The 27,845-nt window shown below is 43.9% G+C and overlaps 1 protein-coding gene across 3 annotated transcripts in view; it reads right to left on the reverse strand.

The window, feature by feature from the left end:
• The window catches only part of slc4a2a (solute carrier family 4 member 2a), a 117,835-nt gene that overhangs the window by 73,144 nt on the left and 16,846 nt on the right, over positions 1–27,845 (reverse strand). For 2 of the 3 annotated variants that reach the window (XM_060932630.1, XM_060932621.1), the window contains exon 2: positions 409–483. The gene's annotated coding sequence lies outside the window, so the exon portion shown is untranslated. Of the gene's footprint in view, positions 1–408; positions 494–27,845 lie in introns of those variants that run through there. The other variant, XM_060932612.1, reaches the window with a different exon arrangement.

A 27,845-nucleotide genomic window follows, 5' to 3' on the forward strand; every position in this document is an offset into this window, starting at 1 on the left:
CCGCTTTAAACCGACGCAGCGGTCTGACCCGAGATGTGGCTGCAGCTGCTCGCGCATTTTTGTCAGCGGCTTTTGCTGGCACAAAAGCATAATTCATATCAAGTTGAACAGGAAACATTTTGTAACACAGGAAAGGCTGTTAATGTTTCTCAGTATCCCCCCCATCCGCTGTGCAGAAAAAACATTAAATCGCCTTTCTGTTGAAGCTGAAAGAAGAAATACTGTATAGACTGAGATCAAACTGAAATCTAAACGTGCGCGCACATACACACAGAAGCAGATATCAGACAAGCCTGTGGAAACATGTAATGAGTAGCAATGACAGTACGGTCTATCATACAGAGTCAAAGTCAACACTTTGGTCACTCAGATATAGAGAAAGAAGGAAAAAAAACAGATCACGCTCACCTTTAAGTGCTTACTGCAGGGAACCTACAGCCACAGCAGTCATTGTAGTGTTGCGATGGCAAGCCTACTGTAATCCTGTCCGGGCATGGAGCAAGAGAGAAAAAGCAAGGGAGAGAAAGAGGGCGGGGCAGAGAGGGAGGAGAAAAGAACATGATTGGTGAAGAATGGTGTTTTCCCGTCTCGTGTCACATCCTACCCCTACACTTCATCTCTGCATTCCCACACTCAACCCCTACCACTCTGACACACATGCACATGCACACTTCGTTCCACTCACCCCTACACACACACGATTAGGCTTCCTCCTTCTGACAGACATGTGACTACATGACTCGGCTCCAGGCCTTAAAATCTAGAAATCTCTCCATCCACCAACACGATCCAATTCTCCCAACGTCAAGTCTGATCCTCAAGGCCCCGTCCATGCATGTGAACACACACACGCTTTCATGGAACTGTGCACAAAAAGCAAGATGGCACGAAGTGTAGCTATTCACACAAAGCACTGAACTTGATCCCCCGTGCATTAAAGTCGTCGTCGAGTTAATATTGCAAAATCGACCGTCTAAGAAGAGTGCGCGTGAATAAGCACGAACAAATTACAAGGACTTTTGAGGACATTTAATTAAAGCCAGGGCGGCACGGCGGTGTAGTGGTTAGCGCTGTCGCCTCACAGCAAGAAGGTCCGGGTTCGAGCCTAGCGGCCGGCGAGGGCCTTTCTGTGCAGAGTTTGCATGTTCTCCCCGTGTCCGTGTGGGTTTCCTCCGGGTGCTCCGGTTTCCCCCACAGTCCAAAGACATGCAGGTTAGGTTAACTGGTGACTCTAAATTGAGCGTAGGTGTGAATGTGAGTGTGAATGGTTGTCTGTGTCTATGTGTCAGCCCTGTGATGACCTGGCGACTTGTCCAGGGTGTACCCCGCCTTTCGCCCGTAGTCAGCTGGGATAGGATCCAGCTTGCCTGCAACCCTGTAGAACAGGATAAAGCGGCTAGAGATAATGGATAGACGGAGGGATGGATGGATAATTAAAGCCAGGAACAGCTCTCATTTCCAAGATGACTGGCGTGCTTTGTACGGTGTAAAGCCAATTCTTTTGACAAAGTTTTGCCGTTCCTGCACCCTGCCCATTTAACGGTTTATCACTTTATTACTGAATAACACAATTTCAACAGTACACAATTATCCTATACAGCCCGGACATCGCACGGGATTATACTATAATAATTGTGGTCAAAATTTCCAGAAAGGATGGTCCTCCATGTTCGCCATATTGAGAAGCATCAGGTTCTTATCTACAGGGGTTCTCGAGAAGACGCTAGAGGAAGGACAGAAAGCAGCTATATCTGGAAGAGGGTTTTAAAAAAAAAAAAAAACATTTCAGGAAGTGACAGCACATGATCTTTGCCACAGGGCTTCATTGTTTCTATACGTGCTATTGGTGAAAACATTTTAGAAGTGATTTACAAATTCAATTTGTACATCAAAAGCACGATAACGAACAAAAGGTCTGGAAACAGAGTTGTTTAAAACATTTCTGTCTACGTTACTGGGACGTTTTATTGATATTAGCTATATGGCTCACTGGCCACCTGCTGTTTTATGCAGTTATCTAATGAGCCGGTCCCTTGACAGCAGCACGATGCATCAAATCATGCAGATGCAAACGAAGAGCTTCGGTTCATGTTCACGTCAAACATCAGAATGGTAAACCATTGCAGTCTCAAAGTGAGACTTTCGCTGTGGCATGGGTGTTGGGGCCAGATGCATTTTGTGTGGTTTGAGTATTTCAGAAACGGCTGATCTCCTGGGGGTTTTCATACACACAACAGTCTCTACAGTTTACATAGAATGGTGCGAAAAACAAACAAACAAAAAACATTGAGTGAGCGACAGTTCTGTGGGTGGAAACGTCTTGTTGATGAGAGAGGTCAGAGGAAAATGGCCAGATTGGTTCGAGCTTTTTCGCCAGGAAGGACATAGTAACTCGTATAGTCACTCTTTACAACCGTGGTGAGCAGAAAAGCATCTCAACATGCAACAGCAGAAGACCACATTGGGTTCCACTCCTGCCAGCCAAGAACAGGAATCTTAGAATCAAGAACAGGTTCCTATTAAAACGGCCAGCGAGTACATATAGCGCGTTTTATTCCTTACATACAGTTGTGCTCATAAGTTTACATACCCTGGCAGAATTTTTGCTTTCTTGCCCTTTTTTCAGAGAATATGAATGATAACACAAAAACTTTCTTCCCCACTCATGGTTAGTGGTTGGGTGAAGCCATTTATTGATAAACAACTCATCTCATCTCATTATCTCTAGCCGCTTTATCCTGTTCTACAGGGTCACAGGCAAGCTGGAGCCTATCCCAGCTGACTACGGGTGAAAGGCGGGGTACACCCTGGACAAGTCGCCAGGTCATCACAGGGCTGACACATAGACACAGACAACCATTCGCACTCACATTCACACCTACGGGCAATTTAGAGTCACCAGTTAACCTAACCTGCATGTCTTTGGACTGTGGGGGAAACCGGAGTACCCGGAGGAAACCCACGTGGACACGGGGAGAACATGCAAACTCCACACAGAAAGACCCTCGCCGGCCACGGGGCTCGAACCCGGACCTTCTTGCTGTGAGACGACAGCGCGAACCACTACACCACTGTGCTGCCTGATAAACAACTGTGTTTTCTATTTTTAAATCATAATGACAACAAAAAAACATCCAAATGACCCTGATCAAAAGTTTACATACCCCAGTTCTTAATACCGTGTATTGCCCCCTCTAACATCAATGACAGCCTGAAGTCTTTTGTAGTAGTTGTGGATGAGGCTCTTTATTTTCTCAGATGGTAAAGCTGCCCATTCTTCTTGGCAAAAAGCCTCCAGTTCCTGTAAATTCCTGGGCTGTCTTGCATGAACTGCGCGCTTGAGATCTCCCCAGAGTGGCTCAATGATACTGAGATCAGGAGACTGAGATGGCCACTCCAGAACCTTCACTTTGTTCTGCTGTAGCCAGTGACAGGTCGACTTGGCCTTGTGTTTTGGATCGTTGTCATGTTGGAACGTCCAAGTACGTCCCATGCGCAGCTTCCGGGCTGATGAGTGCAAATTTGCCTCCAGTATTTGCTGATAACGTGCTGCATTCATCTTTCCTTCAACTTTGACCAAGTTTCCTGTGCCTTTGTAGCTCACACATCCCCAAAACATCAGCGATCCACCTCCGTGCTTTACAGTAGGAATGGTGTTCCTTTCATCATAGGCCTTGTTGACACCTCTCCAAATGCAACGTTTATGGCTGTGGCCAAAAAGTTCAATTTTGGTCTCATCACTCCAAATTACCTTGTTCCAGAAGTTTTGAGGCTTGTCTCTGTGCCGTTTGGCGTAAATTTTTGTTGGTCTACCTGACTGTGGTTTGGTTTTAACAGAGCCCCTGATTTTCCATTTGTTAATCACAGTTTGAACACTGCTGACTGGCATTATCAATTCCGTGGATCTCTTTTTGTATCCCTTTCCTGTTTTATACAGTTCAACTACCTTTTCACGTAGATCTGTTGACAATTCTTTTGCTTTCCCCATGACTCAGAATCCAGAAGCGTCAGTGGCTGGATGAAAGATGCAAGAGTCTGTCTGGATCCCAGAAACTCACTCGGCTTTTATGCGCACACACTGATTACAAGCAAACAGATCACAGGTGAGGACGTTACCTTTAGTAGCCATTCGAACCCATTTGTGTCAACTTCTGTGCATGTTATCAGGCCAAAATCACCAGGGTATGTCAACTTTTGATCAGGGTCATTTGGGTAGTTTCTGTTGTCATTATGATTTAAAAAGAGAAAACACGGTCGTTTGACAATAAATGGTTTCACCCAACCACTAAGCATGAGTGGAAAAGATGTTTTTGTGTTATCATTCATATTCTCTGAAAAATGGTCAAAGAATCATAGATTCTGCCAGGGTATGTAAACTTATGAGCACAACTGTAATCCTCTTGATTCTCCGTCCAGCCGTTTGGCTCTCGCTGCAAATGACCTGAGGCTTGTAATTGTTTCAATGAAACTCTAAGTGGTTTTAATTCACAGAAACTGTTTGAAACGTGACTTCTCTTTTATATACTAACCACACGCATCCAGTGAGGTCTGAGCGGTCAATGGCTAACCCTCTCGACTGCATGCATCAATGCTTTCTCACTGCACTGGAACTCAAGCCCACCTGACCCAGTCGGATTCAGTTATAGTGGTGAAATGCTAACAGGCCTCAGCCAATCAGGTTCTCTGAGCACTCTTTAACCCAGACAGGCCTGAAGCAAAATTCTTTGTACTGTAGGTGGCTTTAAAAAAAAACAGGACGAATGAAATTCTTGGGTTAACCCTTTGTGTGACGGACAACAAAAACGTGTATTTAGAAATACAGTGATATCCTTGTGCGAATACTCCAATATTATTAAATTTTTTTTTTTTGTCAAGTGCTTCGTTTTTGTGCCGAGTTAGAGAAGGCACTAAAATGACCTTCCATAGACTTTTGTTGGAGAGTTCAAGACTGCAAGTGCAAGGGTGAAAACAGTTTAATCAGCATCATGCAGTTTCTTTACTTGGTGGATCATTAAGAACTATTTTAAAACATGTCGGAATCTGTATTTACACAATACAAATCGTTCGAGTTCGTATTTGCAACATCTTTACTTTGAGGATCAAGTTGCGTACGTGGCTTTCAAACGTACACAAACATGTCCGACAGTTGGGCACAAATGGTTTCATGTGAAGCGCCATATTTTGCTGAACCACAGTAAATATAGGAAGGTGAAGACACAAACTGAAGGCTCAAATCCAGATCTCATCTCATCTCATTATCTCTAGCCGCTTTATCCTTCTACAGGGTCGCAGGCAAGCCGGAGCCCATCCCAGCTGACTACGGGCGAAAGGCGGGGTACACCCTGGACAAGTCGCCAGGTCATCACAGGGCTGACACATAGACACAGACAACCATTCACACTCACATTCACACCTACGGTCAATTTAGAGTCACCAGTTAACCTAACCTGCATGTCTTTGGACTGTGGGGGAAACCGGAGCACCCGGAGGAAACCCACGCGGACACGGGGAGAACATGCAAACTCCGCACAGAAAGGCCCTCGCCGGCCCCGGGGCTCGAACCCGGACCTTCTTGCTGTGAGGCGACAGCGCTAACCACTACACCACCGTGCCGCCCTCAAATCCAGATATGGAACATAACTTTTGCAGTATCAGAGCAGGGCTCTACATTAACTTTTGAAACCACTTGTTCTGTCGGGCAAGTTGAAAGGAAATTTACTTGTCCGAATGTGAAGTTGACTTGTCCGAAGAAATATTTGAGAAAAAAACAAAACCCACAAACTATTTGTAACCCAACAATCTTTCTGTGCGGAGTTTGCATGTTCTCCCCATGTCCGCGTGGGTTTCCTCTGGGTGCTCCAGTTTCCCCCACAGTCCAAAACATGCAGGTTAGGTTAACTGGCGACTCTAAATTGACCGTAGGTGTGAATGTGAGTGTGAATGGTTGTCTGTGTCTATGGCCAAGTTTACATTAGACCGTATCTGTCTCGTTTTCTTCGCGGATGCACTGTCCGTTTACATTAAAACGCCTGGAAACGGGAATCCGCCAGGGTCCACGTATTCAATCCAGATCGTATCTGGTCCGGTGCTGTGTAAACTTTGAGATACGCGGATACGCTGTGCTGAGCTCTAGCTGGCGTCTCATTGGACAATGTCACTGTGACATCCACCTTCCTGATTCGCTGGCGTTGGTCATGTGACGCGACTGCTGAAAAACAGCGCGGACTTCCGCCTTGTATCACCTTTCATTAAAGAGTATAAAAGTATGAAAATACTGCAAATACTGATGCAAATACTGCCCATTGTGTAGTTATGATTGTCTTTAGGCTTGCCATCCTTCCACTTGCAAGTGGTAAGTGATATGCACTGGGATCACACACACAGCGGCTCAGTCCCGAATCACTGCTTGTGCACTTCACTCGCGCGCTCTGTGAGCTGCGCAGGGCCGGAGTGCGCACCCTCCAGAGGGCACTCGCTGTTCAGGGCAGAGTGATTTGGAGCGCAGGATGCCTGCGGAGCCGAGCGTATCCGTGTATTGGCGTTGCTGTGTGCACGCGAATCGTTTTAAAAACGTTAATCTGATGATCCGCTGATACGGTCTAATGTAAACCCCACCTATATGTCAGCCCTGTGATGACCTGGCGACTTGTCCAGGGTGTACCCCGCCTTTCGCCTGTAGTCAGCTGGGATAGGCTCCAGCTTGCCTGCGACCCTGTAGAACAGGATAAAGCGGCTACAGATAATGGATGGATGGATGGATGAATGGGGTATCTTCCTCTTAACGTTCTTCCTCTTGGCATGCTACAACCAGCTCACAAAATGTCCAATTTGTTGGATCAGGTGTATAAGCACAAAGAAAACCTTTGGCCAGAGCAGGTCAGTGGAGCACAGACTCCCTGCTATGGACTACGAAAACTTCTAATATTGCCCCATTAAAATCAGAATCCATGTGCCTAAATCGAAAATCCCTGAAGACGTTAGCAGTATTATTCATGGTTTAGGCCTAAACTGGAGCTCCACACTCCCTGGTTTACATGATTATCTGGTTTTACAAACATTCCAGGGATTTAACCAGTCATTAGATTAAATATATGGGCAATAAGGCTGCAACGATGGGGGGAATCCAAAGACTCTTGACTACATCATCATTTGGCCATGATCGCTCACATAAGCAATGTAAATAACCATGACTAAGAGGCTGACCTACAAGATATCCATTCAGTTAACTCTGTGGTGTACCCAGCTGAATAGCCAGGGCACACAAAAGAACCTATTTTTAGCTCTGGGCACAACTCCAGTCCTGGAGGGTCACAGCCCAGCACAGTGTGGTGATTTCCTTGCTGAAAGAGATCTACTAAACATGGTGAGTTTGATCAAGAATCTTTGAGCAGAGAGATAAAAAACGTACCTGAATCCAGCTCTTCACTATCAGACATAAAAAGGTACCAACTTGTACTTTTCCCATGTTGCTAGGAGGGACCGTTGATGGTATATCTTTTGCACCTTCAGTGTGCACACCATGTGACCAAAAGCATGTGAACACCTAACCATGACATGCTTGTTGAACATCCCATTCCAGATGTACTCGACCTTTGCTGCCATATTTCCACTAGATTTTGGAGCACGGCTGTGGAGTTTTGTGCTTGTTCAGCTACAAGAGTATTACTGAGGTTGGGCACCGATGTTAGATCAGGACACCTGGGGTATATCTGGCATTCCAGTCCATCCCAAAGATGTTCAATGGGATTGAAGTGCAGGACACTCAAGTTCTTCCACTTCATCCTTGGCAAACAGGTTCTTCATGGAGCTTGCTTTGTGCACGGGTGCATTGTCATGTTGGGACAGGTTTCGGCCTCTTGGTTCCAGTGAAGGGAAATTGTAACGTTACAGCAAATGAAGACATTCCGAATGATTGTGTGCTCCCAACGTTGTGGCAACAGTTTTGGGAAGAACCACATCTGGGTGTGGTGGTCAGGTGTCCACAAAATTCTGCACATATAGTGTATCCGTCACCAGGAAATATGAATGTATTAAAAATCATTTTAAAGTACACAATTAAAAGGTCATGGAGCAAGTAGTGCTCATGGTTCAACTACGAATTCAGGTTATTGTTCGGAGGTTTGTTGCCTCCCACCTTCCAAAAACAGGCAGCGTCACTACACTGAATTACATGTTTTGCCCTGTGACAGAATGGCATCCCATCCAGAAAGTATCCCCGGGATGGGCTCTGGATCAACCACAACTACAGGTTAAACCAGGATAGAGCAGTTACTGAAGATGGATGGATTCTTTGGGACCATTGACGTCCGTTACTCTAAAAGCTACACCACATGCACCTTCTCAGGTAAAAGATACATAGTCCAGGCACACAAGATGTTACCACCTCAGCCACAGAGAGAAAAAAAAAATACAGTTCAGTACCTTTATTTCAGAGTACTGGGCCCCTGCTATAGACCTGAACATTTAACCAGGCTGATGTTAGATAGAGATTACTTCATAATTCATGCATGCAGACACACACAGGATCAGATTAGATCTAAATTAAATTAACTGTTCACTGGTCTGGATCTGGGCGGCACGGTGGTGTAGCTGTTAGCGCTGTCGCCTCACATCAAGAAGGTCCGGGTTCGAGCCCCGTGGCTGGTGAGGGCCTTTCTGTGCGGAGTTTGCATGTTCTCCCCGTGTCCGCGTGGGTTTCCTCCGGGTGCTCCGGTTTCCCCCACAGTCCAAAGACATGCAGGTTAGGTTAACTGGTGGCTCTAAATTGAGCGTAGGTGTGAATGTGAGTGTGAATGGTTGTCTGTGTCTATGTGTCAGCCCTGTGATGACCTGGCGGCTTGTCCAGGGTGTACCCCGCCTTTCGCCCGTAGTCAGCTGGGATAGGCTCCAGCTTGCCTGCGACCCTGTAGAACAGGATAAAGCAGCTACAGATAATGAGATGAGATGAGATGGTCTGGATCTTGTACTTGATTGGCTCACTGCTGGCCAATTACATCACACAGGACACTGGAACAGGAAGTGACCAGTAAACCTTTTACGGAAGTGTTACTTTTTCCATCAGTCAAGCTTGTGACACAATATTTTTAAGATTATCTGTCGACTTTCAGTGTAGCTCTGGTGCGCGCACACACACACAACATGGCTAATGATTAATAACTTTTTTTTTTTAAATGGGCTACAAATGGTCATGTGCTGCAGACTGACTCATTCTCCTGAGACTTAAAATAAACTAATGATTTCTTCTTGTCATACAAACTATGACTCAGGCGAGCTAATGATAAACATCCTTCCACTGCCAGGATTTTTTTCTTGTTGACGGGAAACGGAAAACACACTACGGATCATTTATTCATCTTTCCTATTGCTCAATAGTCTTGTGTTACAACTACAGCCTAATCAGTGACTGGAACTTAAAGGTCTACTAAGGTGACAATGTCGATTTTTTTTCACCAGACATCTGGAACAGTGTGTTAATGAGATGCAACCTGGACTCATGGACAAACCCTGTAAAACGAGGCTGAAACTATGCGTTCTCTCACACTTGTACGGAAAAAGGCGGAAATATTGCCGGAAACACCTGAGCTGCTTTCTGAACGGTTTCCGTAAGGTGTGACGTCACTTACGGCACATGGTCATATTCGACAAAATGGACGATAGCGCCAGCGACATTTCTTCACCGATTTCCTTGAGTATTTCGGACAATGACACGAATAGCGATGATCATGAGACGCAAGCGTTACCATATCGATTTGAGCCGTGTGCAATTCCTACAGAAGGAGGCCTTGGTGCGCCGTGAGTAATGCCTGTGCTCCTCGCTACGGACTGCAGCGAGCTCATTGCTCTTTTAATATCGCGGTTGTCCAGCGCTCTGTGCGGCGGTGCTTTTGTGCTTGGTGTAGTGTTCTGAGCGATGTTGCTTGATGGCTGTACAGGCGGTATGGGACTTATTTTTGTTCCCCCCTTCTCCAATTGTAAAGCGCTATACGAATTTGAGAGGCGCTATACAAATTTAAATAATCTCATCTCATTATCTCTAGCCGCTTTATCCTGTTCTACAGGGTCGCAGGCAAGCTGGAGCCTATCCCAGCTGACTACGGGCGAAAGGCGGGGTACACCCTGGACAAGTCGCCAGGTCATCACAGGGCTGACATACAGACACAGACAACCATTCACACTCACATTCACACCTACGGTCAATTTAGAGTCACCAGTTAACCTAACCTGCATGTCTTTGGACTGTGGGGGAAACCGGAGCACCCGGAGGAAACCCACGCGGACACGGGGAGAACATGCAAACTCCGCACAGAAAGGCCCTCGCCGGCCATGGGGCTCGAATCCGGACCTTCTTGCTGTGAGGCGACAGCGCTAACCACTACACCACCGTGCCGCCCGCACATGGTCATATTCGACAAAACAGACGATAGCGCCAGCGACATTTCTTCACCGATTTCCTCGAGTATTTCGGACAATGACACGAATAGCGATGATCATGAGACGCAAGCGTTACCATATCGATTTGAGCCGTGTGCAATTCCTACAGAAGGAGGCCTTGGTGCGCCATGAGTGATGCCTGTGCTCCTCGCTACGGACTGCAGCGAGCTCATTGCTCTTTTAATATCGCGGTTGTCCACCGCTCTGTGCGGCAGTGCTTTTGTGCTTGGTGTAGTGTTCTGAGTGATGTTGCCTGGTGGCTGTGCAGGCGGTATGGGACTTATTTTTGTGCGCCTTTTGGTGGGACTGTGGTTGCTACACCATTGGAATTACATCCTGACCTCCTTTTGGTGGACTTCCCCCCCCTTCTCCAATTGTAAAGCGCTATACAAATTTGAGAGGTGCTATACAAATTTAAATAATAATAATAATAATAATAATAATAATAATAATTTATTAAGAAAGGAACACAGAAAAGTCCTCTGGGAATGACGGGTTGGAAATCGCAGCACCAGTGACTGGGTTGAAATGAGTGGTAAGAGTTTCTCTTAATATATTCTCAATAAAATTGCTCATTAACAGTACGAGCTATTGTTAGTATATTCCCAATAATTATTAGAAAACATTTATAATGGGGGGCGTCGTGGCTCAGGTGGATAAGGCGCCATACCATAAATCCGGGGACCCGGGTTCGATTCCGACCCGAGGTCATTTCCCGATCCCTCCCCGTCTCTCTCTCCCGCTCATTTCCTGTCTCTACACTGTCCTATCCAATAAAGGTGCAAAAAGCCCAAAAAAATATCTTTAAAAAAAAAAAAACATTTATGATGGATTTAAAGCAACAAATTCATGGAAACGTTAGATATATACACATCGTACTGAAATAAGCATAGTCGTTTACTTGTACCCAGAAGACCATATACCGGTATTCTGTCACCTAGGTCTAGGCTTTATACAAATCACAGCCTTCAACAGAGAGGATGTGCGGCAAATGGAGTTTATCCATTGCCTTCTTACATTTTTGTCCTTTGGGAATTGATGCAGGCTAGTTTTTTCACTTCTGCCATTTGTTGCATCCTCCCACACAACACCTGGATCCAACCATTACCTCGCATGACCTTCAAAAATATGAATGCAAACAATCCTCACTGTTCTCACTTCTCTCAATTATGGCGGTGTGTACTGCGAGTGACGTCACTTGTTGGGGGCTTACGAACATTTCTGATAATCAACCGAGCAGCGATAGCGTGTAAAATTGGCTAACTAAAGTAGTTTACTATTGTAAACGATCAGAAAATGGGCTGTTATGTGGTTGAAAACCACTATTTGTTTGTTTAAAGTAAGAAAAACGGGTAGGGTAACGGTCATCTTAGTTGGCCTTTAAAGTGCATATTCTGCACCAATTTCGTTTTTCTTATATGAAAGTATGTCCCTTTACACACTCATCCAGAAGGGTAATTTTGCACAAGGCCATCTGTCTACAGCAGAAAAAAATAAAATAAAACGCATCTGGAAAAATCCCAAGGGAGTCTGGAGCCAGATTCGTGACGTTACCTGCGGAAGCGCCAGCAGGCTGCGCGAGCTTTGCACGGTTTCAGTGCACAGCCTGTGTAGACCAAGCGCTCCCATTTCTCTCTCATTGTCCGGTCTTTTGGGAAACGATGAGTACTAATCCCATCAAGATTGGTGTTGCTACACCCTCCTGCGATACATCTGTTAACCATTTTAATAATTACGCCATAACATTGAAGAAATTTGCAGAAAAGCACCAGGTCGTTTTCTCATAAACAAACCAGCGCTGACGTAGGATTCAGAGGGAGGCGTCCCGCACGCGACGTCACGAAAATCAATGTTTGCTGGGAAATCCAAATGCCAAGTTTTTTCAGAGGCGGACCAATTCGCCTCAAATGGCTTGATTTCAACTGAATTTTTCTGGTATTGCGCAAGGTACAAAAAACTGCACAAAATGCAGAACGTGACGGATATTTGACCAAAGTTTAATATAAAATAGGAGAATTACATTGATCTCGCTCCTGAATTTACCCGTGATATGCACTTTAATGTAAGGCTACCAGCGCAACTCTTCATCACTGTGACCGTCTCTCTCTCTCTCTCACACACACACACACACACACACACACACACACACACACACACACACACGTGTCCGAAATCACTCACTTGTTCACTACTCCCTACATAGGGAATTACTATATAGAGGACTATATAGTGAGCTCACTGGTAAAATGAAAAGAAAAAAAAAATGCTTTCGGACACTACTCCGTCGCGCTGTTATTTACGTCATTACTGTCGCACAATTAAAACGTGCCAGATCAGTCGGCTGGTGGGTTTTCAAAATAATAAAATACATGCATGTGTTTTTGTGATAAATCCATATTATACTGAGCGCATTTCCAACATTAATCAATACAAAATACTTTGTGTCTGTTGCATCTTTCAGTTCTTTTAAATCAAGGCTGAATACTTTCTTCTTTGCCGCTGCCTTTTATTCAGTCCAGTTTGAGGCTTTGGATTAATTCCTTGCTCTGCGCTGGAACTTTTATTCTTGCATTTTATCTGTCTTCAATTTTAGCTTTTTTGTATCACCTTACTATTCTGAATTGTCCGTTTATAATGCGCTTCTTCCTCCGTCCATTCACCCCAACACACTCCCCCCCCCCCCCAGCACGACCGCAATGCATGATGGTATATATTGCTTGGTTAGTGCCCATCGGTTGTCCGCCATAGACATCCTATTATTACGCAGACGGAGCGTTGGCTGTTCTGACGCGAGAAATACGGTCGCCATCTTGGAGTGGTGAGATAAGCGCGAGATACTCATATCAAGGTAACGTCTATTACTGCACCATACTACACGACTGAAGAAGAAGACAAGAGACAAGATGCCAGGCTGGTGCTCAGCGTACTCCTGCTCAAACGAGCGAACCATTTCAAACAGAAGCAGGGGGATTACTTTTCATAAGTAAGATTTAACATTACCGTACTATTTGTTGTTTTTTTAAAATAGTATATTACCAGAGCTGAGAAGGAGCTAAGAGACTTAAATCGTCATCAGGTAGCACTAGTCTAATACATAAGAGTATGACAATAATAGACATGAATGAAATTAAATATGATAAAGTCGAAATAAATGATGAAGAAATTATGATGATTGTGAACGCCAACGGGTATAAATGTACAGTCTGGATTGTGTTAGGGGTAGGGCTGTTAACCTACGTTAACCTGTCAAATTTTTCTCGGTTTCAAAAAAAAAAGTTTGTCGGTTAAAGTAACCTGTAAATAACAGTAGAGGAAATGCTACAAGATTACACTTCGCCATCTCATTCCATGATCTTTTCGAGAGAAGTGCGCGAACAAATTGTTCCTACACAACTATTTATAACAGATGAGGCGTGTTGCAATAAACGGTTATTGTTTGACAGTTAAAAAGATACAAAGTCGCTGCGGTAAGGTAACGTCAACCAACTGATTTAGAACTGTCACTTAGTTAAATCATGGAATACAATGCGCGTGCCTGATATGCACAGCATCATGGGAGATTGAGTTTACTGCCACGTAACACCACAACTTTGTTTTTACTAAACCACAGCACAATGAACTAGCACTTACATCGTCATCAATCTCTTGACACTTTTTAAGGTTTCCCAAGGACAAAGACTTGAGGAAGAAGTGGGAAGTGGCTTTGAGGAGAGAAGGATTTACTGCAAGTGACCATTCAATAGTCTGCAGTCAACATTTTAAGCAGGCTGATTTTGATCGGACGGGTCAGATTGTCCGACATGGAGCTATTCCATCCCTTTTCAGCTTCCCGGTTCACCTCCAAAAAGTAGATGTATCACCATAAGGCTCTTAGCATTCATACATGTAAACATTATATTGTCAAACAAACCTATCCGTTTATATATTGTATTATTCATGATGTTTCTTCAAATCAGTTGGTGAAGGGCAGGGCTACATCTACCGCCAGAAGAGCTGAAGAAAGCCTGTATGTGGCCTCTGAAGATTCCCCAGAAATGGCAACCTCACACCCACAACCTCAGCCTAATGATGTGAGTATTTCTAATTTAAATGTCATATCTTAATGTTTCTGGACATATTAAAATCTCACTTGTTTTGCTGCAACTCATTTGGCTTTTAGTCCACCACTCTGTCTGACCACCACCACAGCTCCTCTGCCACCACTCTGTCTGACCACCACCACAGACAGCATGCCCCTCTGCCACCACTCTGTCTGACCACCACCCAGTGGCGGCTGCTGGTTTTTAAAACGGGAAGCCCATTTTACGTATTCATCGTAAAACCTGTAGGCCGGATATCAAAGCATAGAAAGGTGTACCCCATCAGCACAGTGAACTAGACAACCCTACCTAGTGGCAGAAAGTATTTTTGCTTGTACATTTCATGTTATAGTCTGGCTTGCCAGGCTAGTGCCTCATATCCTTAATCAAAAATATCAAACATCCAAAAATCACTGGCTATTCAACGAAGAGCCTTGAACATCATACCCTGATATGCAACACAGAGTCTTTAACACAACACCCAGCTGTGCAACACATCCTTGAACATCTTCTGCAACACAGTCTGGAAATTCATAACCAGGTAGGCTATGCAACACACAGAACCTTGAATATTATACCCAGGTATAACCTATAACACAGAGCCCACCATTCTCTTAACATTACTGAACAATATACACACTTCAGATTCATGAACATGAACACTATTTATACACAAATTCTGCCCTCCGCTCCTTTTCCAGAAAATGGTCTGTGACCCTGTCATACCAGCTGGTTGTGCTTTCCAGAGACTTCACCAATTTCTGTTAGCAGCTAGCACTGCAGATCCCAATGAGGCTCAAGCTAGCCTACAACCAGATTGAACTACAAATGAAATAAACGAGTGAATTCACGAATGATCAAACTGATAGAATGGATGAAAGTTAACGGAGCACAACGAGTAATATTTACATTTATTTACAGAGTAATGTACAGAGACATCAATGAGAAGAAACGTTTATATGAAAAGAAATTCGAACAGCACTTTGGCACACGACTACACTTTCTTGACATCCGCTAGGGACTGATCATGCTTCCGTGTTCCTCGCTGACGCCGAAGTACAGAGCCCGCCCTCCTCATGTCTTTCAAACACTATCTCCAATAATCCTTCATCAGCCCGGCTTCTTGTCCCTCCCACGGTCTCGTTTAGTCCCAGAGAAGCCCGGCTTCCCTGGAAGTGACGATTTTGTTGATTTTAACCAATAACAACTAGCCGAAATTGGCTGTTCAGAGTCCTCTCATAGACTGCAACGGAAACCCGGCTGCCAGCGCATAAAGCCCATTGAAATAAGAAAGGTTACAGCCAGTGTTGCCAGATTGGGCGGTTTTAAGTGCATTTTGGCGGGTTTTGAACATATTTTGGCTGGAAAACGTCAGCAGTATCTGGCAACGCTGGTTACAGCCTGGCAGCAAAGGTGATTCTCGTAGTGAACTGCAAGTTCGTCAGACATCACTCAAATAAGTTACAGGATAGTTATGAATGTAAATACAATCTTGGGCATATATTATGTTATGCAAGTTATTGTTTTAATGAGAATTCAACATCATAGATGCCGCAGTTTGGGGAGAGAATTTTAGGGGAAGCTCGGCTTCCCTTGTTGTCTCTGAGAAATCGCCCCTGCCACCACCACAGCTCCTCTGCCACCACTCTGTCTGAACACCACCACAGACAGCATGCCCCTCTGCCACCACTCTGTCTGACCACCACCACAGACAGCATGCTCCTCTGCCACCACTCTGTCTGACCACCACCACAGACAGCATGCTCCTCTGCCACCACTCTGTCTGACCACCACCACAGACAGCATGCTCCTCTGCCACCACTCTGTCTGACCACCACCACAGACAGCATGCTCCTCTGCCACCACTCTGTCTGACCACCACCACAGACAGCGTGCCCCTCTGCCACCACTCTGTCTGACCACCACCACAGACAGCATGCTCCTCTGCCACCACTCTGTCTGACCACCACCACAGACAGCATGCTCCTCTGCCACAAAAGCCAAAAAAGGTTGCACCCCTCGTTTGCAGAGAGTACAGGAAAGTGGCTCCTATACTGTCTGCAAGGGGGTGTATGGGGGATGCAAGTGACCGAAAGGCAATGGAGGAATGGGTGGCCTGCTGTAAGTGTGATAAGTGATTTCACGAGTCATGTTTTAATGTTGTATGCTAATATTATATATATTTTGTTATTAAATGTTTATTCATATACTACCCTTTTTATTTATTTACTAGTTTATTCATTTACTACATTGTTATATTTTTTATGTTTGACATTAATTTGTTATAAATAAATGTTTTGATATGCTTTAAAACAAAAAAAATGTTTGTGGTCAATATATGGTCATCACACATTGTCCTACATACCAGACAAAGTGCCCCACTCAACCTGAATACATCAGCTTTGCTGAAGGGGGGTCAGATTGTGTTGAAGGATGTAAAAGGCTCTTATAAATTCACTGACTAGATTAATTTCCCCGTTGATATGTTCTTAACAATCTATTTAAAGAAAACATACACACATTTGAATCATTATAATGGATTTAGATTGTTAAAACCGCATTTTATTTAAAAAAGTGTCCCACTTTACCTGAATTTACCCTATCCATTGCAACAGATTGGTGGTTGTAGCCGATAGAAAAACGTTAAGCTGTTTATATCTAATGTATTTAGTATTCACACATTTTTTGTAGGATATTAATCACCGTTTCCTCAACTTCAACAATCTCCGACATCTGTTCACTTAATATCAGGATATTCTATTAACGTGAAGCCAACTATGAATAATAACCCTGCCGCTATCCTTTATCATAGCTACATGTATGACAAAAAAATGCGAGCCAGTGCTACCAGCGCATTACACTGAGTGCAGCGTATCACCACTCCAAGATGGCGGCCCCGCGTCTCGTCAGCGCTTTTAGAATTTACGTTGGATGCTCCGTCTACGTAATAATAGGATGTCTATGTTGTCCACGACTTTTCATGGTGCATCGTGGGATACTTTCAGTCCACTATATAGGGTGTAATAATTCTCACTATACATTCAAACAGCACTACAAAATGGTGAACTCACTATATTAGTCCACTGTATAGGAGTAGTGAGTGATTTCAGACACACACACACACACACACACACACACACACACACACTTCCTAATATAGAAAGCAACTGAACAAACAAATTTTCTCAAACAATTCACCCAAACAAATCAAGGAACAGAAACTGAACTGATCAGCGATTCGTTCATTTGACTCCTTTTCTTTCTCATCTCATTATCTGTAGCCGCTTTATCCTGTTCTACAGGGTCGCAGGCAAGCTGGAGCCTATCCCAGCTGACTACTGGCGAAAGGCGGGGTACACCCTGGACAAGTCGCCAGGTCATCACAGGGCTGACACATAGACACAGACAACCATTCACACCTACGGTCAATTTAGGCCCTGTCCACACGGCAACGGATTCAGGTGAATCTGATAAAATTGTTTATCGTTTCGGCCTGGCGTCCACACGGCACCGGCGTTTTGGGTGCCCCAAAACGCAATCTTTTGAGAACGGGTTCCAGAGTGAAAAAATCTGGCAACGGCGCCGTTGCGAAGTCGTCTGGATGAGTAGAACGGATTTGTTTAAGATGACGTCACAACCACATGACTGTGAGTGCTTCACGCCGGGTAGAAGTGTAACGAACTCGATGCGAGTTGTCAACAAATCCTATAACTTGGTTCATGAAACGCGCTTACAAAATATTTTCACTGTGAATATTTATTGTGTAATGATGCAAAGTGAGAGAGAGAGAGAGAGAGAGAGAGAGAGAGAGAGAGAGAGAGAAAGAGAAAGAAAATAGCCCTTAGGGCAGAGTCAATCCCGCCAGCAAAAATAGGGAAAAAAAAAAGGAGCGATCTCACCTCTTCAGATGTTGGTTTAAGTCTGACAATACATTCCTCAAAAAGGGTGTAGAAGAACAAAGTAATCCATCAACGTGTAGCATTCAATTTATTCCGGACCATTAAAGAATTCTGGAGGATATCAGAATGTTGGCGTACCGGCTTCCATCTACCCCCATTCATTCCTCTTTCCGCGTCTCCATTCAAAAAACGAGCACGTGATTTAAAGGGACTATATCCATAGGCTAGGGAGTGAGAAAGTGTGTGCGTGTGACAGTGACAGGGATAGTCACTGTGCGCATGCGCATAAGTGCGCATGCGTCTACTTCTATTGTTCTGGTGTCTCCGATGGGACCGTCTTACAGCGCACGTAGTGGTGTGGCATGTGTATTGCATCGTTTTCAGCAAGCGTTGCGTTGCCATATGAACCTGATATTTTACTGATCCGTTGCCCATGTGGACGTGATATTTAAAAAAAAAATCTTGTTGCCGTTGTTGTGTGGATGTAGCCTTAGAGTCACCAGTTAGCCTAACCTGCATGTCTTTGGACTGTGGGGGAAACCGGAGCACCCAGAGGAAACCCACGCGGACACGGGGAGAACATGCAAACTCCGCACAGAAAGGCCCTCGCCAGCCACGGGGCTCGAACCCGGACCTTCTTGCTGTGAGGAGACAGCGCTAACCACTACACCACCGTGCCACCCACTCCTTTTCTTTCTTTCCCTTTTAAATTTGTTTAAAAGAACAAACGGTCCTGTTAGCATCTACAAGCACTAACTCTCATTCACTCCTCACCCCCTTTATTTTAACACACAGAATTATTAGGGTATTATTTTGTAATTCAACATGTAAAAAAAGTTCTTACTTAGAGCCTAGCCTATTAATGTCGTATTTAGCATTACAGTCTAACATTTTAATGAACCGACACTATAAGACACCCAAAAGAACATAGGCCTAATAGTAATTTCAGTTCAGGTTCCGTTCCGATTCCTGCACCAAATTTTGAACCGTTTTGACCATTTCAACTAAAAATAAATTGGTTTGGAACCTGAAAAGTTGGTTCCCAGCTGGAACCAAAATGTAGCTGGTTTTTCCAGCATGAACCATGATGACATCAGTGGGCATATCATTAGTTTGGAGAGGACGCACAGAGTAGCAATGGAGAACACAACGGAAAAGGATACAGCTTCAGGAAAAAAAAAAAAGGACAGAAAACAAATATCTGCAATAGGGAGGGAAAGTAATCTCATCGTCCCCTACTGGATGCGTTCCAACCTCTATGGCAGGGGTCATCAAACTACGGCCCGCAGGCCAACTCCGGCCCGCCAGCCCCCTTTGACCGGCCCCCCAGCCCCCCACCACTTGAACCGGCCCTATGAGGCAATCCCCAAAAGTGGTCATGGCCTATTTTTTTAAATTGCTTTTTGGCAAATAATAACATGTCTGCATCTTGTATTTTGTTGATTTTATCAATTAAAATTGATATTTAGTTATAAAATGAACTATTCATATTTTCTGAATTTTCGTCATATGCTCACGATCAAGCAGTGACAGGCAGCGCACGCACAGAGAACTGTCAGTGTTCAGGACAGCAAATGGCTAGTGGTCAGCGAAAAGCTGACAGAGAGTGCAGAGTTTTTAAAGAACAGTGGACCACCGATTATTTTTTCGTTCAGTGTAAGGACCATGCAGTTTGTCTTGTATGTAAAGAAAGCGTGTCGGTTTTCAAAGAATATAATCTGCGTCACCACTACGAAACCCGCCACAAAGAGTATGCTAGTTTGCAAGGGCAAACAAGAGAAGACAGGATTCGGAGGATGAAATGTGGACTGGCTGCACAACAGAATGTATTCCTTCGCCAAACCCAGATCAACCAGGCTGCTGTCCGAGCGAGCTATAAGGCAGCTCACCTACTAGCTACCCATGGAAAGCCGTTTACTGATGGGGACTTTGTTAAAGTATGCATGCTTGCTGTGGCCGAGGAGGCGTGTCCCGACAAGAAGGATGCGCTCAACGCGGTGAGTCTCTCCGCACCTACTATGACCAGGCGAACCGAAGATTTAGGGGACAACGTGTATGACCAGCTGAATGAGAAAGCGTCAGAATTCGAGTTTTTTGCTTTGGCCATGGATGAGAGCAATGACGTGCAGGACACAGCACAACTGCTGTGATCTATTGATCTATTGCTCATATGATTATAATTTCACTGTTTTTTTAAATGTATTTATTTTATAGGCCTATTTATTTGACCTTTATTAAGTGCTGCACACAATTATTATTAATATTATTAATAATATCAACAGGCCTACCTACAATTTATAATTTTCCACTCACCTTTGCCAGTGTCAATCACCTCAACTAGGCAGATGTTTCTTACCTTGACAGCTTTGATGTTATTTTTATTAGAAAATAAATAAATGGAATATCTGTGGGATTTCAAATTAAAACAAAGTGTGAAGACTCGATTACTACTTTTGCAAACCACTAGTAAAGATAAACAAATATGTGCCAGGAATCAAGTGGGGATATAGTAGTGGGGGATATAGTAGTGGGGGATATAGTAGTGTGGATATAGTAGTGTGGATATAGTAGTGGGGGATATAGTAGTGGGGGATATAGTAGTGGGGGATATAGTGGTGTGGATATAGTAGTGGGGGATATAGTAGTGGGGGATATAGTAGTGGGGGATATAGTGGTGGGGATATAGTAGTGGGGGATATAGTGGTGGGGATATAGTAGTGTGGATATAGTAGTGGGGGATAAAGTGGTGGGGATATAGTAGTGTGGATATAGTAGTGGGGGATATAGTAGTGGGGATATAGTAGTGGGGGATATAGTGGTGGGGGATATAGTGGTGGGGATATAGTGGTGGGGATATAGTGGTGGGGATATAGTAGTGGGGATATAGTAGTGGGGATATAGTAGTGGGGGATATAGTAGTGGGGATGGCTGTGCCAGGCTAGTAATCTCTACTACACAATGAGGCCTGCTGGTGGTCATATTTGTCTGGGTCATACAATTCTATGTTATGTAGCTGACCCGACCCCGGCCCCCCATCACAATCAGAAACGACAATGTGGGCCCCCAGAGAAAAAAGTTTGGTGACCCCTGCTCTATGGTAAAGTGAATGGGAATATCTTTTCAAAAAAAATTACATTTTGGGTTACACTTCAAAGTTAAGACAATGGCTTCCATATGTTGTGCATGTCGGGCAGCTCTATTGATCCTGGTGATCATACTTTATTTTTTCCACCGATCTGAATGTTTTTTAATAAGTTGATCAAAGACTACACGGACCCGACGTCGCGTATGTGACGTCACCACAAATCTAGCGCCTTTCCAAATCTGTAGCAGGTAGCGGCCGGCGAGTAGCCTACATCAACATGCCGATTTGTATAGCGTGCTTGGCGGAGTATTTCTGTACCAATAAGAAATGCATCCCTCGTGGGGATAACCATTACAGATCAGGGCATGTAGTCAACTGCCGCTATTCACAGGGAGAGCTGTCAGCACTCGTAAGGGCTAGTATGAAGAACAAAACTTATCAAGCCTACTGCTGACGTAATATGAGCGACTCTGACTAGACAGTTTGGTTGTAGTCCGTTTCTGACAGGTTAGGCGCAATTTCAATCTTTTGAAAGACAGCGAAATTTCACCTGATACTTTCACAGTTAGTAGATAATCCCAACATATACAACGTATTTTTTGGGGGTGTACAAGTTCCACATCATAACTTCATGGGATTTTTTAAAAAATCGGGTCTATGGGATTTTCAATAGTATGGCTCTCGGCTTAGGAACGCTACCACTAGGATCGCTGTGTTTCACTTTCCCTCCCTATAACAGAACAAAAGTTCGGATGTGATCAACGCGCACCGCCATCTTGCTCCTACTGTTTACTCTTGTTGTGAATTGTGCAACACCCTCCGTTCGTGACTCATCCTTGTTTACAACGGCTCTGTTCAAAACTGGTTCAACATGGACCGGTTCACTAGCTGGCACCAAGGTTCAAAGAATCCTGAACGGAACCGGTTCAAGAACCCGTCCCCTGTTGGACCAGAGGAGGCAACCGAACAAATGAATCTTTTCGAATGATTCACCCAAACAAATCAACAAACAGAAACTGAACTGTGCCGAGTTTCCCAAAAGCATCGCAGCACAAACATTATCGCCAAATGGTAGAGCAAGCAGCACAATGAACACTCTCTCTCCTATGCATTAAGAGGCTTTTGGGAAACCCAGCCCTGATCAGTGATTTGTTCATCTGACTCTTTCTTTCTTTCTTTCTTTCTTTCTTTCTTTCTTAAAGCAGATACGCAGAGCCTTTATTTTTAAATAAATTTCTGAGTGGATAGTATCTCCATCCTTGAATCTTGTATGCTGCATAAATGGGAATAAAAAATAGATTTTTGAGAGTTAAAATCGACAGCAAAGTTGGCATTGGAGCTGCCCCACTGAGCCAGCCAGCCCTGAGTGCATGACGTCACTGCGGTAAACGGTTTTAAGGCCGAGGCCTTTTACAGCTATAGACCAAAGTCATATAAATAAAGATTTATGGTGAAAGTAAGAAATCCCGTTACCAACCCGCTCAACTAAGACTGATTTGACTCTCATTAAAACAGGATGGGTGTTAAAACTTATGCAACATCCATGTACATGCATGCAATTTCACTGATAAAACGTAAAAGGCGAATTAAATAATCAGATGAACTGAGGCAATCACATTCTGAAGAAAATTAAATAATCTTATACACACACAATACAAGTTACATGTATTAATCTAAATGCAGGTAAACAATGTGTTTTTGTTGTTTTGTATCCAAATGAGAGTCGCAGCTTAACCGTCTGTGTTCTCGCTTCTTGAAGGCCGATCTTGTGGCTGACTGTTTCAAAACAATCTGACTTTCAGTTCTCCGTTCATTCACTTCTTTCACATAAGGGTGAGATATTGCTGCTGCTGGTAAGCATATCCAGCGGAAAAATCAGACGGCTGCTCCACTCATTCTCCATATGGAGTACTCCGCCATTACTGCTCAGCTCAGGCAATTGCTAAAACCCGGGACGGGACGTCATTGGTTTTAGCAACAACTGCATGGAGGTCACTGCCCGAGCAATAATATGTCCCAGGTTTTAGCAACAACCCTCGGCTCAAGCTCCGGGAGAACTGGTGCAACTGAACTTGCTTTCCTTTTCTTGTAGTTTTCTTTTCCTTTAATTGCTGGTACTGCACCCTCTTTCAATACGGGCTTATAGCCAACGCTCCTCAAGAGATCAGAGGTTTCGTACGAGTCTTCAGTAAAATGTGCAGAGCAGAGGAGAGACCACTTCGTAGGCGCCCAATGTGCCCGTGAACTTCTCGCAAAACACATCCAAATCTTTGCAGTTTGAACATTCTTGGGCCATGAATGCAACGTAAATCCACCTTCTGTCGTGTTGCTGCACTGGCCAGCAACACATCTACGTGGCATGGCGATAAATTAGCTCAAAATGGAGGATCGGAGTCGCAGTCAGCTCTGTGTTTTAGTATAGCGGAAATTACGAGACCGATAGACTTCCTGCTGTGACGTCACGGATCTCAAGGTCATTCAATCAGAACGCTACGCACAACCCCGATTCCAAAAAAGTTGGGACAAAGTACAAATTGTAAATAAAAACGGAATGCAATAATTTACAAATCTCAAAAACTGATATTGTATTCACAATAGAACATAGACAACATATCAAATGTCGAAAGGGAGACATTTTGAAATTTCATGCCAAATATTGGCTCATTTGAAATTTCATGACAGCAAAAAAGTTGACAAAAAAAGACATCTCAAAAAAGTTGGGACAGGGGCAATAAGAGGCTGAAAAAGTTAAAGGTACAAAAAAAGGAACAGCTGGAGGACCAAATTGCAACTCATTAGGTCAATTGGCAATAGGTCATTAACATGACTGGGTATAAAAAGAGCATCTTGGAGTGGCAGCGGCTCTCAGAAGTAAAGATGGGAAGAGGATCACCAATCCCCTAATTCTGCGCCGACAAATAGTGGAGCAATATCAGAAAGGAGTTCGACAGTGTAAAATTGCAAAGAGTTTGAACATATCATCATCTACAGTGCATAATATCATCAAAAGATTCAGGGAATCTGGAAGAATCTCTGTGCGTAAGGGTCAAGGCCGGAAAAACATACTGGGTGCCCGTGATCTTCGGGCCCTTAGACGGTACTGCATCACATACAGGCATGCTTCTGTATTGGAAATCACAAAATGGGCTCAGGAATATTTCCAGAGAACATTATCTGTGAACACAATTCACCGTGCCATCCGCCGTTGCCAGCTAAAACTCTATAGTTCAAAGAAGCAGCCGTATCTAAACATGATCCAGAAGCGCAGACGTCTTCTCTGGGCCAAGGCTCATTTAAAATGGACTGTGGCAAAGTGGAAAACTGTTCTGCGGTCAGACGAATCAAAATGTGAAGTTCTTTATGGAAATCAGGGACGCCGTGTCATTCGGACTAAAGAGGAGAAGGACGACCCAAGTTGTTATCAGCGCTCAGTTCAGAAGCCTGCATCTCTGATGGTATGGGGTTGCATTAGTGCGTGTGGCATGGGCAGCTTACACATCTGGAAAGACACCATCAATGCTGAAAGGTATATCCAGGTTCTAGAGCAACATATGCTCCCATCCAGACGACGCCTCTTTCAGGGAAGACCTTGCATTTTCCAACATGACAATGCCAAACCACATACTGCATCAATTACAGCATCATGGCTGCGTAGAAGAAGGGTCCGGGTACTGAACTGGCCAGCCTGCAGTCCAGATCTTTCACCCATAGAAAACATTTGGCGCATCATAAAACGGAAGATACGACAAAAAAGACCTAAGACAGTTGAGCAACTAGAATCCTACATTAGACAAGAATGGGTTAACATTCCTATCCCTAAACTTGAGCAACTTGTCTCCTCAGTCCCCAGACGTTTACAGACTGTTGTAAAGAGAAAAGGGGATGTCTCACAGTGGTAAACATGGGCTTGTCCCAACTTTTTGAGATGTGGTGTTGTCATGAAATTTAAAATCACCTAATTTTTCTCTTTAAATGATACATTTTCTCAGTTTAAACATTTGATATGTCATCTATGTTCTATTCTGAATAAAATATGGAATTTTGAAACTTCCACATCATTGCATTCCGTTTTTATTTACAATTTGTACTTTGTCCCAACTTTTTTGGAATCGGGGTTGTATATGAATCATTTTAATCATAAAAATGACTACCGTATATTAGATTTATTGTTAACTCTTAAAACTATTCCTGTGCCATTCTTGAGGTCTCAAGGCATTTATAAACAAAAAGTGAGGTCATGGTTCTGCGTATCTGCTTTAAATTTGTTGAAGAGAACAAACTCTGTCCTGTTACCATCAACAAGCACTACTGCACTGGCCCTCATTTGCTCCTCGCCCCCCTTTATTTTAACACAGAATTATCAGGGTATTGTTTTGTCATTTAACAAGTTCTTACTTAGGTTCTAGCTTAATGTTATATTTAAATAATACTGGCTGGCTTTGAGTGGTATATCAGATATGTTCCATTCAGCTAGCATGATACTGAACTTGTCTTCGACTCATTCAATATCATACGTATATACGTAGTTAACTTTTGGATGAAGGCTCGGGCCTACGTATCCAGCTCTTCATCTTGTGTTTTGTCTTCTTTCGAAGTCTTGGCATAGGAAGTCAGGTTGAGCGGGGCCTCAAAATTGTATTTCAGCTTCAAGTTTTCCCAATGCTTGTCTAATCTCTGTTCAAATGCAACCACAGATAGGGCTTCAACCATATGGTCAGGTAAGCTGTTCCATGTGGTGATGATCCTCTGAATGAAAAACACAGCATGCTTCTTTGAGCCGAACTGGCCTTTATACAGTTTATACATGTGACTTACGGTTTGGCTACCAGCTTGGATAGCCATTTTCCAACACTGGCACCACAGCCAGTCTCGGTCATGTCCTCACGTAACCTGTGATAGACCAGAGTGGGCAGCTTTAGCTTCTTGAGCTGTTCAGGATAAGACAGGTCTCTAGGTATAGGTGGCATCTCGGTAGCCCTCCTTTGTACGCTCTCGAGGCTAATAGTCTAATGTCCTTCTTCTTGTAAGGGCTCCATACTGCGTTGGCGTATTCCAGGTGGGGTCTGACCACTGCTTTGTAGTGATATCTGAAGTTATCCTCGTCTAGGTAGGAAAAGTAACACCTGATGAGAGCCATCATCTGGTTTGCTTTTGTAACCTTCTCATGTACATGTTGAGCGAAAGTTAACCTACTGTCAACTGTCACACCAAGGTCCTTTTCATAGGAAACAAGCTCCAGGGGATGCTTTAGTCCATCACTTGTTTCAAGGTGATCGTGCTAGATGAATGGAACATATCTGATATACCACGAACAAAAAGCCAGCCAATATTATTATAGATAATTACACAGTCGATGGAACAATTACAGATTTTACAAAAAGACGGGGGGGGGGGGTTACTTACTGCAGATGCTGACGAACAAAGAAATGCTTCCGCGCATGCGCAGCAGAAAACTCTCATTGAACATCCGCTTCAGCTCCGACATGTTGATGTTATGTTGTCTTGACAACCATGCAATATCATAAACTGTATTCAACGCTCATTCTCCACTGAGTAGAGTGATGTAATACATGTAGGATAAGCGATATGCTAACAATAGTGTTTTCATGGGACATCGTCAAACCGGAAGTCGGCCATATTGGCGGCATTGGATACATCAACAGCGACGCAATCTTCATGAATTTTTCGATAAACTAACCAAATAATGGTGAATTACTGCAGAGTTTTGGGTTGCCACAATCGCTCAAATCATGAGAAACATCTGCCCTTCTACCGATTACCTAAAATAATCAAAAACTGAGGGCGGAAGCCAGAAAATTGTCAGAGGAGTGTCGTCGTGTCTGGCTTGCCAAACTAAACCAGGATCTGGCCGACAAAAATCCAGACAAGTGTGTTCAGTTCACTTTGTATGAGGTACGAGTTTTATTAAGTTTTGATCACTGTCTTAAAATTAAACATGACACTATATTTCTACTGTCTAGCCGTGATGGTGCTTCTGTATGTTCTCTCGAGAGTAAGCTAAAGTTAAAAAATCACAAATCAGCCATCTGCTGTCAGCAGAGGTTGGCCCACAGGGGATAAGCACTCGACCTACATGTACACGGTACACACCTTTGCTTTCACCAGACATTTGTCACAAAATTTCCATGCTTTTCGTTCCCTGACCCAGCCACAGCACATCTGGTTATAGGCTTCTAGTCCCTTGAAACACTTCAGATCTTCAACAGTGTATGGACTTGGTGAAAAAATTAAGTAGTTGACATCCGGGTATGTCACAGCCGGCAGTAATGCATTGTCTTCACTCAGTTCCTCTCCCATTTTGTACAGTTCCAGGCCATCGATTAAAGGGGA

This window comes from Neoarius graeffei, chromosome 1 (genome assembly GCF_027579695.1).
Source record: "Neoarius graeffei isolate fNeoGra1 chromosome 1, fNeoGra1.pri, whole genome shotgun sequence".
Lineage (NCBI taxonomy): Eukaryota > Metazoa > Chordata > Actinopteri > Siluriformes > Ariidae > Neoarius > Neoarius graeffei.